The sequence below is a fragment of the Macaca thibetana genome, chromosome 3, assembly GCF_024542745.1.
Source record: "Macaca thibetana thibetana isolate TM-01 chromosome 3, ASM2454274v1, whole genome shotgun sequence".
Taxonomy (NCBI): domain Eukaryota; kingdom Metazoa; phylum Chordata; class Mammalia; order Primates; family Cercopithecidae; genus Macaca; species Macaca thibetana.
In genome coordinates, this window is record NC_065580.1 from 126215661 (window position 1) to 126232878 (window position 17218).

Genomic DNA, 17218 nt, shown 5'->3' on the forward strand with positions numbered 1-17218 from the left:
CTCACTGCAAGCTCCGCCTCCCGGGTTCACGCCATTCTCCTGCCTCAGCCTCCCGAGTAGCTGGGACTATAGGCGCCCGCCACCTCGCCCGGCTAGTTTTTTGTATTTTTTAGTAGAGACGGGGTTTCACCGTGTTAGCCAGGATGGTCTCGATCTCCTGACCTCGTGATCCACCCGTCTCGGCCTCCCAAAGTGCTGGGATTACAGGCGTGAGCCACCGCGCCCGGCATTTATATATATATATATTTTATATATATATATTCTTAGTAGAGATGGGGTTACATCATGTTGCCCAGGCTTGTCTCAAACTACTGATGTCAAGTGATCCACCTGCCTCTGCTTCCCAAAGTGCTGGGATTATAGGCGTAAGCCACCACACCTGGCTTGTTTTTAAATAAGGGTTTCTTGGCCAGGTGCGGTGGCTCACGCTTGTAATCCCAGCACTTTGGGAGGCCAAGGTGGGTGGATCACCTGAGGTCGGGAGTTGAAGACCAGCCTGACCAACATGGAGAAACCCTGTCTCTACTAAAACTACAAAATTAGCGGGGCATGGTGGTGCATGCCTGCTGTCCCAGCTACTCGGGAAGCTGAGACAGGAGAATTGCTTGAACCCAGGAAGTGGAGGTTGCAGTGAGCCGAGATCGCACCAGTGCACTCCAGCCTGGGCAACAAGAGCAAAAGTCCCGTCTCAAAATAAAAAAAAAAAGATTTTTTAAAATGATATTTTCAGTATTTTTATAGATATGTGAGCAGCGATCTTAATAGGACGTTACCTGACACTTTGCGGGACTAGACGGTGACAGAAGTAGCTGATTTGATCCGGATGTCTAATTTATTTTTTTTTTCTTTCTTTCTTTTTTTTTTTTTTGGAGACAGTCTTGCTCTGTCACCCAGGCTGGAGTGCAGTGGCACGATTTTGGCTCACTGCTACCTCCACCTCCCAGGTTCAACCGATTTTTCTCCCTCAGGATCCCGAGTAGCTGGGATTACAGGCACATGCCACCAGGCCAAGCTAATTTTTGTATTTTTGATAGAGACAGCAGTTCACCATGTTGGCCAGGCTGGTCTCAAACTCCTGACCTCAGGTGATCTACCTGCCTCGGCCTCCCAAAGTGTTGGGATTACAGGCATGAGCCACTGTGCCTGGCCCAGATGTCTCTAATTTTAACAAGAGATGTATTGCAGGATCATAGCAGATTGAGTTGCTGGTGTATCCAGAAGGAAGTAAGCATGGAACTCAGGATAGCTGTCCTGAGTAGAGTGTGTGCTGTGCTTGAATATCTTACTGCTCATTTATACACAGGCTTTCTTGTGACCGAGTCAACAGTATCTGTTTCATAAATAATGTAGCTTGCTTGCTTTCTTGCTTTCTTTCTCTCTTTCTCTTTTTTTTTTTTTTTGAGACAGGGTTTTACTCTGTTACCCAGGCTGAAGTGTAGTGGTGCAATCGCAGCTCACCGCAACTTCAGCCTCCCAGGTTCAAGCAATTCTCCTGCCTCAGCCTCCCAAGTAGCTGGGATTACATGTGCCACCACTCTTGGCTAATTTTTGTTCTCTTTTTTTTTTTTGAGATGGAGTTTCACTCTTGTTGCCCAGGCTGGAGTGCAATGGTGCGATCTTGGCTCACCGCAACCTTTGCCTTTCGGGTTCAAGCGATTCTCCTGCCTCAGCCTCCCAAGTATCTGGGTTTACAGGCATGCGTCACCATGTCCAGCTAATGTATTTTTAGTAGAGACAAGGTTTCTCTATGTTAGTCAAACTCACGACCTCAGGTGATGTACTCGCCTTGGCCTCTCAAAGTGCCGGCATCACAGGTGTGAGCCACCGCTCCTGGCCTAATTTTTGTATTTTTGGTAGAGATGGGGTTTCACCATGTTGGCAAGGCTGGTCTCGAATTCCTGACCTCAAGTAATCAGCCTGCCTCGGCCTCCCAAAGTGTTGGAATTATAGGCGTGAACCACCATGCCTGGCCAGCCCTATTTCTTTAAGCCTCCACATTTTGCACTTGTTAAAAGTATTTGAACATACAATTACCCAGCTTCCCTTGTTTATGTGTGCTTGAATTTTGTACAATCTTAAATATTTTTTTCCAATCTAAGCTTTATTTTACCCCGTTTCTTCTATATTTGTATAACTTTAGGTGGCTCTCTTCATTGAAAGTTTTTTCTCAAAAGCCTTAAAATAGATTATTGTTCTTGGCAGCAAGTTGAAAGCTATTTGAGGAGAAGGGGAGACTTATGATGATTTCAAATGAAGCAAACTAAAAAGTAATGAAGCAAGACAGAAGAAAAAGCAGTATTCACTTGCGCACATCCCAGAAGAATAACATTTCAGATATAACTAGAAAAAAGTATGCTGAAGTTCGCAATACAGAAATAATTATTAATACTCAAAATAGCTTTAAAGCCCTGCTCAGATTTTGAATGTTGGGAATTGACCCGGAGGTGGCTGTAACCTAAGATGGTTCCTTCAGTAATGAGCATATGTTCTTTTTCAAGATGATGATGATTCTCCAACTTCTAAGAGACCAAAGACCATTGAGACACCACAGCCACCAGTCCCGTAACCTGCCAATGCTGGGCAACAGAAAGTGAGGGAGTTCAACTCTGGTAAGTTCTCAGTGAAATCCACTACCTTTTCCTTCATCTTCTGGACTCTCAGTGTGACTGATGAAAGTTACAACATTCTCTGCAGGGGAAAATGTGTTAGCATGTATTACTACATTTTAATCACATCTTTGTAAAGCCAGGAGCATTTTGAAAGTCACATTACAGACATTGTTTAAACATAGTTTGTATTTGCTAAAACATAGGACACTGTGTCATCTCGTATTAATTAGTTAGTTGGCTCAAAATTAGTGCTAATGACTTAGTAATTCAATGATTTCTCTTAGCTTTAAAACCCTTTTTATTTCAGAACTATTTCACCTCTTGGTTTTCATTTTTGCTATGTGTCACTGCCTGCCAGCTGCTAATTTATTAACTCCCAGTGAATCATGTGTCCTGTGAAGGGACTGAATGAGATGTTAGTGGCAAATTATGTTGATGATTTGTATTTTGAATAGTTTGAATAAATAGAACATTAAGCTTGTATACATTTTGAAAATAGTATTTTAATGTTCTACTGTCATAGTCACAATGATTGGATATATATTGAATTTATATGTACTTTAGGATATATTTTGAATTTGTATGTATATCTGTTAAGTTTTTTTTTTTTTTTTCCTCCACGAAAATTAGACTCTGATTTATTGAGGCATCTGTTTGATGCCACGTTAGGTGGCCCAGGCTCTGTGTAGGGGGTGAGGTTAAAGCAAGAAGAAGGGTGGTGAGAGGCAGGGGTGCCAGGTTTAGGTTGGAATACCTGGGGGTACTCTGAGGCTCCCCAGGTTTCCTTGGTCCTGGCCGGCTGTGCTGCTGGCCTGGGCATCTGATGAGCCTGCAAGGGTGACTCCCAAGAGGTGAGTGGTCCAGGTAGGGCAGGGACTTTCAAGTCATGCTGTTTGTTGGCTTTGAATCCAGACTCGTACACTTGGTAGCTGTGAACTCTCCATGCCTCAGGGACCTGCAGAACTGAGCTCTGTCTGAGCCAGGTTCCATCCAGGCACTGCAGATCCATCCAGAGGGAAACCGCCCCAAGTTGCTCACTATTCAGTGCCTTCTCAAGCAGACCCTTGTCTCCTTCTAGGCCCTCACAATCCAGTGGAGGAGACAAAAACTCATCTGCCTCTGTCCCTCTGGGCGCACCTCATGCCGGTGCATCTGTGGACGTGGGCCATGCTCCTGGGCTTCCGAAGTTGGAGAAAGCTGCCAGGCTCAGGTGGGTACCTCAGAGCAGCTGCTGCCCTCTGGACACAGTGACAAAAGAACCCTGTGGGTCTGGAGCCCTGGTCTGGGGCATTGGGCAAGGCTCTTGCACTTCTCTGAGCCCATTTCCCCATCTGGATAGTGTGCTGATTCTATCTCCCTGTGGGCACTGAGGGCTCAGTGTTGGAGAGTCAGCATCTGGGGTTTGGGCTGTAATTCCCCTTCAGCCCCGTAGCTAGGGGGAGCCAGGGACTTTATCGGGATTAACCTAGGTGTCATTCTAGCTTCCTGCCCCTGACTTGGGTTCAGCATCTGAAGTAGTCTAGGCGGCAGGTGGTCCTGGTGGGGGTTGGGGCTTTTCCCCATTCTGAGGTCACACCCAGAGCCAGAAATGTTGGTGCCTGCTCTGGGCAAAGGTGGCAGCCTGTGCGACAAGAGCGAAACTCCGTCTCAAAAAAAAAAAAAAACAAAAAACCTTCCACCATTTCAAGGGGCTCACATCTCCCTAAGGGCCCAGTAATTGGCCTGATCTGGCCTGCAGTTGGCCCCCAGGGTGCAGGTAACACCCCACCTTACCTGGCTTCTTTCTGCCAGGGCCAATCTTCAGACCTCAGGACTTTCCAGCCTATCCCACCTCCCTCTCTGGCCAGCCTTGAGCCCTTGTGGGTCCAGCACATTTTCCAGGCTGTCTCCTGGTTGTCCTTCTGCCTCAAGGTCTGGATCATGCTGCTCCCCCTCCCATTCACCAAGACCCACAAGGACCACTCCACACCCAGCTCTGCCCCATCCCCTCAGATAGTCCTTTCTCTTTCCTCAGGTGGCCAGGTGCATATCTTGGTGTCAGGACCTTCACTGCACCTGGGAATGCCTACTGGTCACCTCGGTGACAGGACCAAGGCATTTACTTGATATGACTACCCTGGTTCACTGTCTACATGGCCAGGGAAGAAGTCAGTAATAGGCTTTTGACTTGCTGAAAGGATCAGTTCTCCTGGCCCCATGGTCTAGGGATGGAGGATGCTGCAGGAGATGCACCCCTCACTTCCCAGCTGAGGACTGTGGGTCATCTCAGGGCAATTTCACAGTCCCCACGTGCCCCACCCCCTCAGCTCTGCAAATACCAAGCAGTGCAGCCTGCCTAGGGGACAGTGGGCTCAGGGGTGCCCAGGTAGTCCCCAGAATGCCCTTGGCAGGCCCCTCACCTAGGTGCTCCCACAGCTCTGTAGCAAGAGTTCTAACCTTTTTTGACTGTGGAGCCTGCTGAGAATAAGCTGTGGACTGTTTTCCAGAAAGGCATGTACATGCTCTCCATGCAAAACCTTGCATTGCGGCCAAGCGCAGTGGCTCACGCCTGTAATCCCAGAACTTCGGGAGGCCAAGCCGGTCGGATCACCTGAGGTCAGGAGTTCGAGACCAGCGTGCCCAACATGGTGAAACCCCATCTCTACTAAAAATGCAAAAAATTAGGCGTGGTGGCAGCCACCTTACTGGTGGCCTTACACCTTACAGGCTACTCTGGAGGCTAAGGCAGGAGATTCACTTGAACCCGGGAGGCAGAGGTTGCAGTGAGGTGAGATTGCACCACTGCTCTCCAGCCTTGGTGACAAGAGCGAAACTCCATCTCCAAAAAAAAACCCTTGCATCCTTTCAGGGGGCTCACACTTCCCTAAGGGCCCGGTAGTTGAACCCCTTGGACCTGAGGGTGAGAAACCTTGCTTCAGTTCTTCCCTGGGTGATCAGCCCAGGGTAAAGAAGGAGAAGCCAAAAAGGAGGACCCATGAGAAGGGCCCCCTCCAGGAGTTTGAGGCCCACTCCCTCCTCCCCTGCCTGTCCTCTGTCCAGGTCTCCTCCCTGCTGTGCCCCACTCCTGGGGCCATAACCATTTGGAGCTGTGTTTTTCTACAGGCTCCTGGGCACAAAGTGGGCAGGCTCACCTGGAGGGGATCAGAGTAACATGGCAGGAAATGAGGGGGAAAGCTGCCCTGGAACCGCGCCTCTCTTCCCCCTCATGTCACTGGGGTGCACTCCTCCCTCACCTCACTGAGGCAGCCACATGGGTTCCATGTGAGTGCTGTCCTGCTTCCGGAATCTGCTGCCTCTTTTTTTCCTTAGGGCTATCATAAAACTTTCTCTTTCCCAGCTCTGCCAATCTGGTGGGACATTGGGCTTCCCTCTCACAGGGTCCTGGGGACAGGCCCATCCTGTATCATACCTGCAGAGAGACCCTGTTTTTCTCCAGGGCCTGGGGAGCAGCCAGGTTCCATGAGTGAAACGCAGATCTGAACCATACCAAGCTGGGGTTGGGGTCCACACTCCTCTACTGAGAAGGAGCTAGGGATTGCAGCTAGGTGAGAGGGAGAGTGGGCAGAGCCAGACCAGACCAGGACTGATCCCCTGGAAAAAGCCTGCCTTGGGGAGTGCTGGGTGCGGTGGCTCACTCCTGTAATCCCAGCAGTTTGGGAGGCTGAGACAGGTGGATCACTTGAGGTAAGGTGTTCAAGTCTAGCCTGGGCAACATGGCAAAACCCCATCTCTACTTAAAATATAAAAATTAGCTAGGCATACTATGTTCCTGTAATCCCAGCTACTCAAGAGGCTGAGGCAGGAGAATTGCTTAAACTGGGGAGGCAGAGGTCGAAGTGAGCCGAGATTGTGCCACTGCACTCCAGTCTGGGAGACAGAGTGAAACTGTGTTCAAACAAAAACAAAAACAAAAAACACCATAATATGGCTTTGGCAGAGAGCCTGGCCAGGCAGTGCCTTCCCTTGGGTTTCTCCTGGGTAGGCCTCTGCCAGGAGGAGGCGCTTCGTTTTGCCTGTCCATGGCCCACAGCAATGGAATGTCTGCTTCCGAGGGTTGGGTGGGGGACTGCTGGCAGAACTGGAAACTTCTTCAGGTGGGTTTTTTTGTTTTGTTTTGTTTTTGTTTTCGAGATGGAGCCTTGGTCTGTCACCCAGGCGGGAGTGCAGTGGTGCAATCTCAGTTCATTGCAGCCTCCACCCCCCCACCCTGGGTGCAAACAATTCTCATGTCTCAGCCTCCTGAGTAGCTGAGATTACAGGTATGTGCCACTGTGCCCGGCTAATTTTTGTATTTTTTTGTAGAGACGGCATTTCACCACGTTGGCCAGGCTGGTCTCGAACTCCTGACCTCAAGTGATCTGCCCTCCTCAGCATCCCAAAGTGTTGGGATTACAGACATGAGCCACTGAGCCCAGCCCCTTCACATGGGTTTTGAGGCTTCACTACAATACTAGTTTCCCGTGGCTGCTGCAACAAATTACCACACAGTGACTTAAAACAACACGAATGTATTCCCTTACAGTTCTGAAGACCAGAATTCTAAAGTAAGTCCCACTGAAGCAAGGTGGGAGCAGGGTTGTTGCCTTCCGAGGCTCTGCAGGAGAATCTGTCTCCTGGCCCTGGAGGCGGCCTGCACTTCTCAGCTTGTGCTGCATGTCCTGAATGACTGGAGTTTCCTGCTTCCGTCACTACACCTCCCACCCTCTCCATCACCTTCTCTGCTCTTATAAGGATCCGGGTGAGTACATTAACCCCGCCAGTACAAGCCAGCCAAAGACCCTTAACTTCATTATATCTGCAAAGCCCCTTTTGCCATACAAGGTCATGTTCACCAGTTTCCGGGATTAGGATATGGGCATCTTGGGGGCATCAGCCTGCTACAGCTAGGCTGCAAAACTGTTACACCCTCCTGGTGTTGCAAAGATTGAGAGAAAAAGGGTTGGCATTTTTTGCTCAGGGGTCCCTCTTAAACTTGTACCTTTAAGGTCTGGGGTCCCTTTTAACCTTGTTTTTGTTTTTGTTTTTTCTTTTTTGAGGTGGAGTGTTGCTCTGTCGTCCAGGCTGGCAGTGGCATGGTCTTGGCTCACTGCAACGTCTGCTTCCTGGGTTCAAGTGATTCTCCTGCCTCAGCCTCCTGAGTAGATGGGACTATAGGCACCCACCACCATGCCTGGCTGTTTTGTATTTTTGGTAGAGATCGGTGGGGGTGGGGAGGGGGGTTTTGGCTATGTTACCCTGAGCTCAAAGAGATCCGCCTGCCTCTGCTGCTGAAGTGCTAGGATTACAGGCCTGCACCACCACACCCGGCTGCTGTAAAGACTTATTTTCCGCACAGCTGAGACAAGTTTTAGGAAGTTTGCTAAAAGACCCCTGGAGACCTCCTCTTTGTGGCCTCCCTGTTACCGTGTTTAATTTGATTGAACTTTTCTGCCCTCTTGCTTTCTGCTTCCTGGGTTCAAGTGATTCTCCTGCCTCAGCCTCCTGAGTAGATGGGACTATAGGCACCCACCACCATGCCTGGCTGTTTTGTATTTTTGGTAGAGATAGGTGGGGGTGGGGAGGGGGGGTTTTGGCTATGTTACCCTGAGCTCAAAGAGATCCGCCTGCCTCTGCTGCTGAAGTGCTAGGATTACAGGCCTGCACCACCACACCCGGCTGCTGTAAAGACTTATTTCCGCACAGCTGAGACATGTTTTAGGAAGTTTGCTAAAAGACCCCTGGAGACCTCCTCTTTGTGGCCTCCCTGTTACCGTGTTTAATTTGATTGAACTTTTCTGCCCTCTTGCTTTTCAACTTCTCTAATAGTCTCTCATTAAACCAATTCTAAGAACCACCAAAAAAGGGAAAAATTTTTTTCAAAGCAGTAAAATGATGTGGACTGTTAGAATGTAAAATATATGAAATAAGTTCTTACATGTTAGTGCTGCTCTGACATAGGGACATATTATTGAGAATCAGCTTTTGCTCAGTTTTCAGAGAAATGGAATAATCGTATCGCTGATCTACATAAGCAAGTTGAAGAATTGTCTGAAAGAAAATATGGTATGTCTAAACTGGAAAAGTCCTGTAATCCTGTGTTCATGAGCATTTACACAGTGGAGTTACTCTTCATCATGGGGGTACCGTGGACAGGCCCAGGGCTGCCGGTGAGTCATGCCTCCTTACACGTTTCTCCTTGTCAGGTGCTTTGTAGTGTCTAAATATTGGAAACATTCTCTGTTTCTAAATTGCTACAAAGCTAAGGAAAAGTTGTGTTTCTTTAATTATTAGAATTTTTTTAAACTTTCAGCATGGAGATTGGGAATTTATTTACATATGTATTGCAAAGCCCTTCATCTTAGGGATTTCATTGAATTATTATTATTATATTTTTTTTTGAGACAGAGCCTCACTGTGTCACCCAGGCTGGAGTACAGTGGTGTGATCTCTACTCACTGCAACCTCTGCCTCCCGGGTTCAAGCAGTTCTCTGCCTCAGCCTCCTGAGCAGCTGGGATTACAGGCGCCAGCCACCACGCCTGGCTGATTTTTGTATTTTTAATAGAGATGGTATCATGATCTTGGCCAGGCTGGTCTTGAACTCCTGACCTACTGATCCACCTGCCTCAGCCTCCCAAAGTGCTGGGATTACAGGTGTGAGCCACCATGCCTGGCCAAATGTTATTTTTTAAAATGAATTGTTTCTCTTAGTCTGCTTCATTAAATTTGGTATTCATCCAGGTGTGGTGGCTCACGCCTGTAATCCCAGCACTTTGGGAGGTCGAGACAGGCAGATACTTGAGGTCGGGAGTTCAAGACCAGCCTGACCAACATGGAGAAACCCCGTCTCTACTAAAAATACAAAATTATATGGGCGTGGTGGCACATGTCTGTAATCCCAGCTACTCGGGAGGCTGAGGCAGGAGGATCGCTTTAACCCGTGAGGCAGAGGTTGTGGTGAGCCGAGATTGCACCATTGCACTCTAGCTTGGGCAAAAGGAGCAAAACTCCATCTCAAAATAAATAAATAAATAAATAAAAATTCAGTACTCACCAAGGTGCCCCTATTGTCTCTGCTTTTATCTTGATGCATCACTGAGTTGACATTAGATTTCAAATTCGTCATTGCACTTATACTATTCTATCCTGAAGCCACCTTTATATAATGATGAAAGAAATTAGCAATTTGTTATTATCCTCTGTCTGTTGGTGTATATCAAGTGCTTACCTAAAAAGAGCAATAACCAAAGTGCTTACCTAAAAAGAGCAATAACCAGTGGAAAACATCATGTGTTTTACTGTTTTTATTTGGATGACTACTTGTAACCTTCTAGCAAACTATAAAATTGTATGAGATGCAGAATTTTGACTGAATTGTCTTAAGTGAACGTTTAATCATGATAAATCATATTGATGGTATTTATGTTAATATACTTAAGTGAACATTTTTTTCTTCATCATGAATAATATAACGTACTCCTCAATGAAAATCTAGAATTAAATTTGCTAGTGAATTCAGTAACATTTCCATAATATTTTTAGTTATGTGCTTAAGGTTCTCTTAGTGTTTCTCCCACTTTTTAATAGCTTGTGCCTTTTTTGCGTTTGTTTTTTTTTGGTTCATTTTAAAGTAAAAATCTCACAACATGTGATACCTGGAACCAGTGTAACGGTCTCACCTGGTGGTAAGACCGTAGGCTCTGGGGACACAGGCTGGCCATGTCTCTTCTCCTGTCTGAGCTTTAGTGTCCTCTTTTGTGGTCATGAGAACTGAAGATCTATCCTGAAGATTTGATAAGACACTAAAGTGCTTCATATAATACCAGGCATATACATGCACAGTAAATGCTTCCTCCTTACATTTTTATTGATTGATTGATTGAGACAGAATCTTGCTGTTTCACCCAGGCTGGAATGCAGTGGTGTGATCGTGGTTTCTGCAACATCTGCCTCCTGGGTTCAGGCAATTCTCTTGTCTCAGCCTCCTGAGTAGCTGGGCTTACAGGTGCCTGCCACCATGCCTGGTTAATGTTTGTATTTTTAGTAGAGACAGGATTTCACCATGTTGGGCAGGCTGGCCTCGAACTCCTGACCTCGTGATCTGCCTGCCTCAGCCTTCCAAAGTGCTGGGATTAAAGGCATCAGCCGCCGTGTCCAGCCTGTCTTTTCTTATCACAACCACCCTTGGTGATGAAATGTTAAATAAGTACTAGTGGATATTATTTTGCTTAATGTTGCCTAGTGAATATTAAGTATTCTTACCTTTCAGAAATGAACTTACGAATTCAACAGGTGAAGATTTACAGTTTGATTAAACAGCTTCAGGAGGTAGGTCTTCAATCTTAAGTCAGATTAGAAGATTATGTGAAATAATTATTTAAGGTTTAACATTGAATTCTTTTAATGGTACCCTCCACATGAAATAATATGCCTCTAAGTATTAATTATGTGCCAGGACAAGAGAATTCATGTTGTCAAAATTCTCATACTCTCTAGGACAGTGAACTCATTTTCTTTTTATTAACCCATTACAAATACATGTAAATATTGCATTTACGGGTAGACAGAACTGGAAGAACAGTATTTGTCCTACTTTTGAGATGCAAGATTTATCTGGTGTAATGCATTGAACAGATTATTATTGAAGTCTACACCGGTCAACTGAACAAGCATTTGTCATATGTCCATGATACGTAGGACAGAAGGTTTTCTTTTAGAGTGTGGAGCCATGCATATTATCTTTTAATTAGATTTAGTTAGATAGGTTTTTAAAGAAATAGAAGTATAATTGATTTTCTTGTTTTGGCTCTGGAGTGGGGACGATACAGAATGGAATGACACTGTTTAGATTTGCTAAAATGGAAGGATAGCCAGTGAGATCATATCCCATCTCCCTGGACCTTTGGCTTTTACAGGTTGAGCTATAAGAACAATTAGAAAAATGGATATCATTTAAACACAGTATGTAGAAAAGAATAATTTGTACATATTGTGAATAATTGCACCTGCTAGCAGTTCTTTTTTTTTTTTTTTTTTTTAGATGGAGTTTTGTTTTGTTGCCCTTGCAGTGCAGTAGTGTGTTCTCAGCTCATGGCAAGCTTTACCTTCTGGGTTTAAGCAATTCTACCTGCCTCAGCCTCCCAAGTAGCTGGGATTACAGGCACCTGCAACCATGCCTTCCTAATTTTTGTAATCATAGTAGAGTTGAGGTTTCACCATGTTGGCCAGGCTGGTCTTGAACTCCTGACCTCATGTGATTTATCCACATTGGCCTCACAAAGCGCTGGGATTACAGGTATGAGCCACTGGGCTTGGCCATAATTTTTTTAATAATGTTGTTTTATTTTAGGAAAGTAAATACAATGAGCAGGACTTAGCTCCAGTTTTCTCTTACTGTTTTTTGTTTGTCTGTTTTGTTTTGTTTTGAGATAGAGTTTAGCTCTTGTTGCCTGGGCTGGCGTGCAATTCCGTGATCTTGGCTCACTGCAGCCTCCACCTCAAGCGATTCTCCTTCTTCAGCCTCCTGAGTAGCTGGGATTACAGGCGCCCTCCCCAATGTCTGGCTACTTTTTGTATTTTTACTAGAGATGGGGTTTCACTGTTAGCCAGGCTCGTCTCGAACTCCTGACCTCAGGTGATTCACCCGCCTTGGCCTCTCAAACTGCTGGGATTACGGGTGTGAGTCACGACAACCGGCTTTAATGGGATATTTCACTACAGACTTTGATAAACAGAATATTAGCATTTTTGCTGTTGTTTTTATTTCAGTCATTATTTAAGGTTTAACATTGAATTCTTTTAATGGTACCCTCCACATGAAATAATATGCCTCTAAGTATTAATTATGTGCCAGGACAAGAGAATTCATGTTGTCAAAATTATCATACTCTCTAGAACAATGAACTCATTTTCTTTTTATTAACCCATTACGAATACATGTAAATATTGCATTTACGGGTAGACAGAACTGGAAGAACAGTATTTGTCCTACTTTTGAGATGCAAGATTTATCTGGCATAATGCATTGAACAGAGTATAATTGTTCAATGTTTTGAACAATAATATTTTTATTTTATTGCTATTTTTCTTTAGACTCAATTATATTAACAGAAGTAAAGATAAAAGTATAGAAGTTAAAGACCAATACAGATTTAATAGTTATTCTATTCTACATATTGTGTTTAAATGATATCCCTTTTTCTTTTTGTCCTTATAACTCAAGCTGTAAAAGCCAAAGGTCCAGTGATGATCCCATACCCTTTTTTCCAGTGTCATGTTGAAGATCTTTATGTAGAAGGCCGTTCCAAAGGAACTTTTTTTTTGTGGTGGGGGATGGGGTTTTCATTCTTCTTGCTGAGGCGGGAGTGCAATGGCGTGATCCTGGCTCACTGCAACCTCTGCCTCTTGGGTTCGTGTGATTCTCCTACCTCAGCCTCCCGAGTAGGTGGGATTACAGGCGCCCACCATCATGCCAGCCTGATTTTTGTATTTTCAGTAGAGGTGGGGTTTCAGCATGTTGGCCAGGCTGGTCTTGAACTCCTGACCTCAGATGATCCTCCTGCCTCAGCCTCCCAAAGTGCTGGGATTACAGATGTGAACCACTATGCCCTGCCAGGAATTTTTTTTAAGAAGACTGTCTACTAATGGAATTCCTGGCCTGGAGAGGATATTGCTGTCAAAGGAATGGATTCATTTTTTTATTAAAAGTTAAGACTCTTGGATTCTTATTGGACTCTCCTCTCTGTTCTGAGTAATAAATTTTTTTTTATTGTTGACAAATATTTATTCACCACCAGGGTTATATTTAATTAAGTCTGAGTTATTTTATGGTTTTGTTTTGTTTTTTTTTTGAGATGGAGTTTTGCTGTCCTTGCCCAGGCTGAAATGCAATGGTGCGATCTCGATTCCATGCAATGTCTGCCTCCTGGGTTCAAGCGATTCTCCTGCCTCAGCCTCCCGAGGAGCTGGCATTACAGGCATGTGCCACTATGCCTGTCTAATTTTGTATTTTTAGTAGAGTTGGGGTTTGTCTATGTTTGTCAGACTGGTCTTGAACTCCCAACCTCGGGTGATCTGCCTGCCTCAGCCTCCCAAAGTGCTGGGATTACAGGCGTGAGCCACTGCACCGGGCCTATTTTAGGTATTTTTATCTTCCACTTTTTAATTTATCTGGGTCCAACATTGAGTAAGTCATGCCAGTGTTAGCTTTTAAAACGTGAAGACTGCCCTCACCTGACTGGCATGCAATTGACATTTTCTTTCACAGTTTTCTGCTACTTTTGCTAAAGAAAATAGTATCCATGTCTTGTTTTTAAGCCTGAGTTTTTTTTTTTTTTTTTTTTTTTTTTTGAGGCGGAGTCTCGCTCTGTAGCCCGGGCTGGAGTGCAGTGGCTGGATCTCAGCTCACTGCAAGCTCCGCCTCCCAGGTTTACGCCATTCTCCTGCCTCAGCCTCCCGAGTAGCTGGGACTACAGGCGCCCGCCACCTCGCCCGGCTAGTTTTTTGTATTTTTTAGTAGAGACGGGGTTTCACGGTGTTCGCCAGGATGGTCTCGATCTCCTGACCTCGTGATCCACCCGTCTCGGCCTCCCAAAGTGCTGGGATTACAGGCTTGAGCCACCGCGCCCGGCCAGCCTGAGATTTTAAAGCCTATGTGGGAATAAATGATTTTTATAGATGTGTAGAGAAAGATAGTCTTGAATGCAATGTGATATTAAAGGATCCCATTTAAGATTATTGTAATATGTTTCAAAGACCTGTGGGTTGCAAAGTTACCAGTTTATTTGTGAGGACACATCCTCCACGAAGTACCTGATGAGACCATTTGCAATTATTATTTTGTTTGGTTAATGTATAGAAACCTCAAAAGAAGATTTAGCTGTGCTCAAGCATCCCGATTGTCTTGTCTTTTCTTAATTAATTAATTAATTAATTATTTTTTTCCCTCCTGAGATGGAGACTTGGTCTTTCACTTAGGCTTAGAGTACAGTGGCATGATGTTGGCTCCCTGCAATCTCTGCCTCCTGGGTTCAGGCAATTCTCCTGCCTCAGCCTCCTGAGTATCTAGGATTACAGGCATCTGCCATCACACTTGGCTAATTTTTGTATTTTTAGTAGAGACGGGGGTTTCACCATGTTGGTCAGGCTAGTCTCGAACTCCTGACCTCAAGATCTGCCTACCTCGGCCTCCCAAAGTGCTGGGATTACAGGTGTGAGCCACGGTGCCCAGTCTGTCTTTTCTTTTCACACCCACCCTTGGTGATGAAATGTTAAATATGTACTAGTGGATATTACTTTGCTGAATATTGCCTAGTGAATATTAAGTATTTATTCTTACCTTTCAGAGATGAACTTATGAATTCAACAGGTGAAGATTTACAACTTGATAAATCAGCTTTGTGAGGTAGGTCTTCAGTCTTTAGTCAGGTTAGAAGATTATGTGAAGTAACGTTTAACATTAATTTCTTTTAATGGTAGCTTTCACATGAAATAATATGCCTCTAAGTATTAATTATGTGCCAGGACAGGAGAATTCATGTTTTCAAAATTCTCATACTCTCTAGAACAAACTCATTTTCTTTTTATTAACCCATTTTTAAATATGTGTAAATACTACATTTTGGGTAGACAAAACTGAAAGAACAGTATTTGTCCTACTTTTGAGGTGTAAGATTAATGTGGCGTAATGCATCGAAAGGTTATTATTGAAGTCTACACCAGTCAGCTGAACAAGCATTCATCAAATGTCCATGATACTCAGGACATAAGAAGTTTTTATTACTAGTATGGAGCCGTGCATATTATCTTTTAATTAGATGATTTAGTTAGATATGTTTTTAAAGAAATAGAAATATAATTGATTTTCTTGTTTTGGCTCTGGAGTGGAGTGGGGACAAAACAGAATGGAATCACACTGTTTGCAATTATTAAAATGGAAGGATTGCAGCAAGATCATATCCCTAGTCTCCCCATAGCAAATGTCATGTGCTAGCTGTTTTGTGTGTGTGTGTGTGTGTGGGTTTTTTTTTTTTAAGATGGAGTTTTGTTCTGTCGCCCATGCTAGAGTGCAGTGGTGTGATCTCAGCTCATGGCAAGCTCACCTCCTGGGTCCAAGCAATTCTCCCTGCCTTAGCCTCCTGAGTAGCTGGGATTACAGGCCCCTGCCACCACGCCTGCCTAATTTTTGTATTTGTAGTAGCGTTTGGGTTTCACCATGTTGACCAGGCTGGCCTCGAACTCCTGACCTCAGGAGATTCACCGGCCTCAGCCTCCCAAAGTGCTGGGATTATGGGTGTAAGTCACTGCACTTGGATTTAATGGGATATTTCACTGTAGACTTTGATAAACAGAATATTAGCATTTATGGTGTTCTTTTTATTTTACTCATACTATTTTTCTTTGGACTCAATTACAATAACAGAATTAAAGATCAAAGTATAAAAGTTAAAGACCAATACAGATTTAATAATTATTCTTTTCTACATATTGTGTTTAAATGACATCCTTTTTTCTTTTTGTTCTTATAGCTCCAACTGTAAAAGCCAACGGTCCGGGGATGATCCCATACTGTTTTTTCCAGTCTCATGTTGAAGATTTTTATGTAGAAGTTCTTCCCAAAGGAATGTTTTTTTTTTTTGAGACAGAGTTTTCACTCTTGTCGCCCAGGCTGGAGTGCAATGGCGTGACCTTGGCTCACTGCAACCTCTGCCTCCTGGGTTCAAGTGACTCTTCTGCCTTAGCCTCCCGAGTTGCTGGGATTACAGGTGCCCAGCACCATGCCAGGCTAATTTTTGTATTTTTAGTGGAAATGGGGTTTCGCCATGTTGGCCAGGCCGGTCTCGAACTCCTGACCTCAGGTGATCTTCCTGCCTCAGAACTCCCAAAGTGCTGGGATTAGAGGCGTGAACCCATGCCCGGCCAGAAATGTTTTTTTTAAGAAGGCTGTCTACTAGTGGAGTTCCTGGCCTGAGAGGATATTACTTTCCAAGGAAAGGATTTCTTTCATTATTTAAGGGTAAGATTCCTGGATTCTTACTGGACTCTTAATCTCTGTTCTGAGTAATCCATCTTTTTTATTGTTGACCAATAGTCATTCACCACTAGGGTTGTATTTAATGAAATCTGAGTTATTTTATGGCTTTTTTTTTTCTTTTGAGACCGAGTTTTGCTCTCATTGCCCTGGCTTGAGGGCAATGGTGTGATCTCAGGTCATCACATTCTCTGCCTTCTGGGTTCAAGCTGTTCTCCTGCTCGGCCTCCTGAGTAGCTGGGTTTACAGGCACGCGCCACCATGCCCAGCTAATTGTTTGTATTTTTAGTAGAGATGGTGTTTCACCAGGTTGACCAGGCTGGTCTCGAACTCCTGACCTTGGGTGATCCACCCGCCTCGTCCTCCCAAAATGCTAGGATTACGGCACTTTAATCCTAGCACCGTGCCCAGCCTGGGCCTGCTTCTTTCATTCTCTTTTTCTTTTTTTTTTCATTAGCAGTTTAAAATTGGTGACTTATTCAGACACAAGCAAAAGAATATTAGCTCAGCTTTGGAAATAGGTGTGAGCCCATGTATGATTTTCCTAGTTTCTCCTCCCCCTTCGCTTTTTGCTCTCTTGTTAGAATGTTAATTGTTTTCTC

The 17218-nt window shown here is 44.7% G+C and overlaps 1 long non-coding RNA gene across 11 annotated transcripts in view; it reads left to right on the plus strand.

Moving 5' to 3' along the window:
* Positions 1-17218, plus strand: part of LOC126950266 (uncharacterized) — an 81317-nt gene that overhangs the window by 36372 nt on the left and 27727 nt on the right. For 6 of the 11 annotated variants that reach the window (XR_007724105.1, XR_007724112.1, XR_007724113.1 and 3 more), the window contains exons 7-8: positions 14932-14990; positions 16114-16601. This is a non-coding gene — a long non-coding RNA (uncharacterized LOC126950266). Of the gene's footprint in view, positions 1-8578; positions 8756-10856; positions 10916-14931; positions 14991-16113; positions 16602-17218 lie in introns of all 11 variants that reach the window. The other 5 variants (XR_007724109.1, XR_007724108.1, XR_007724107.1 and 2 more) reach the window with 4 other exon arrangements.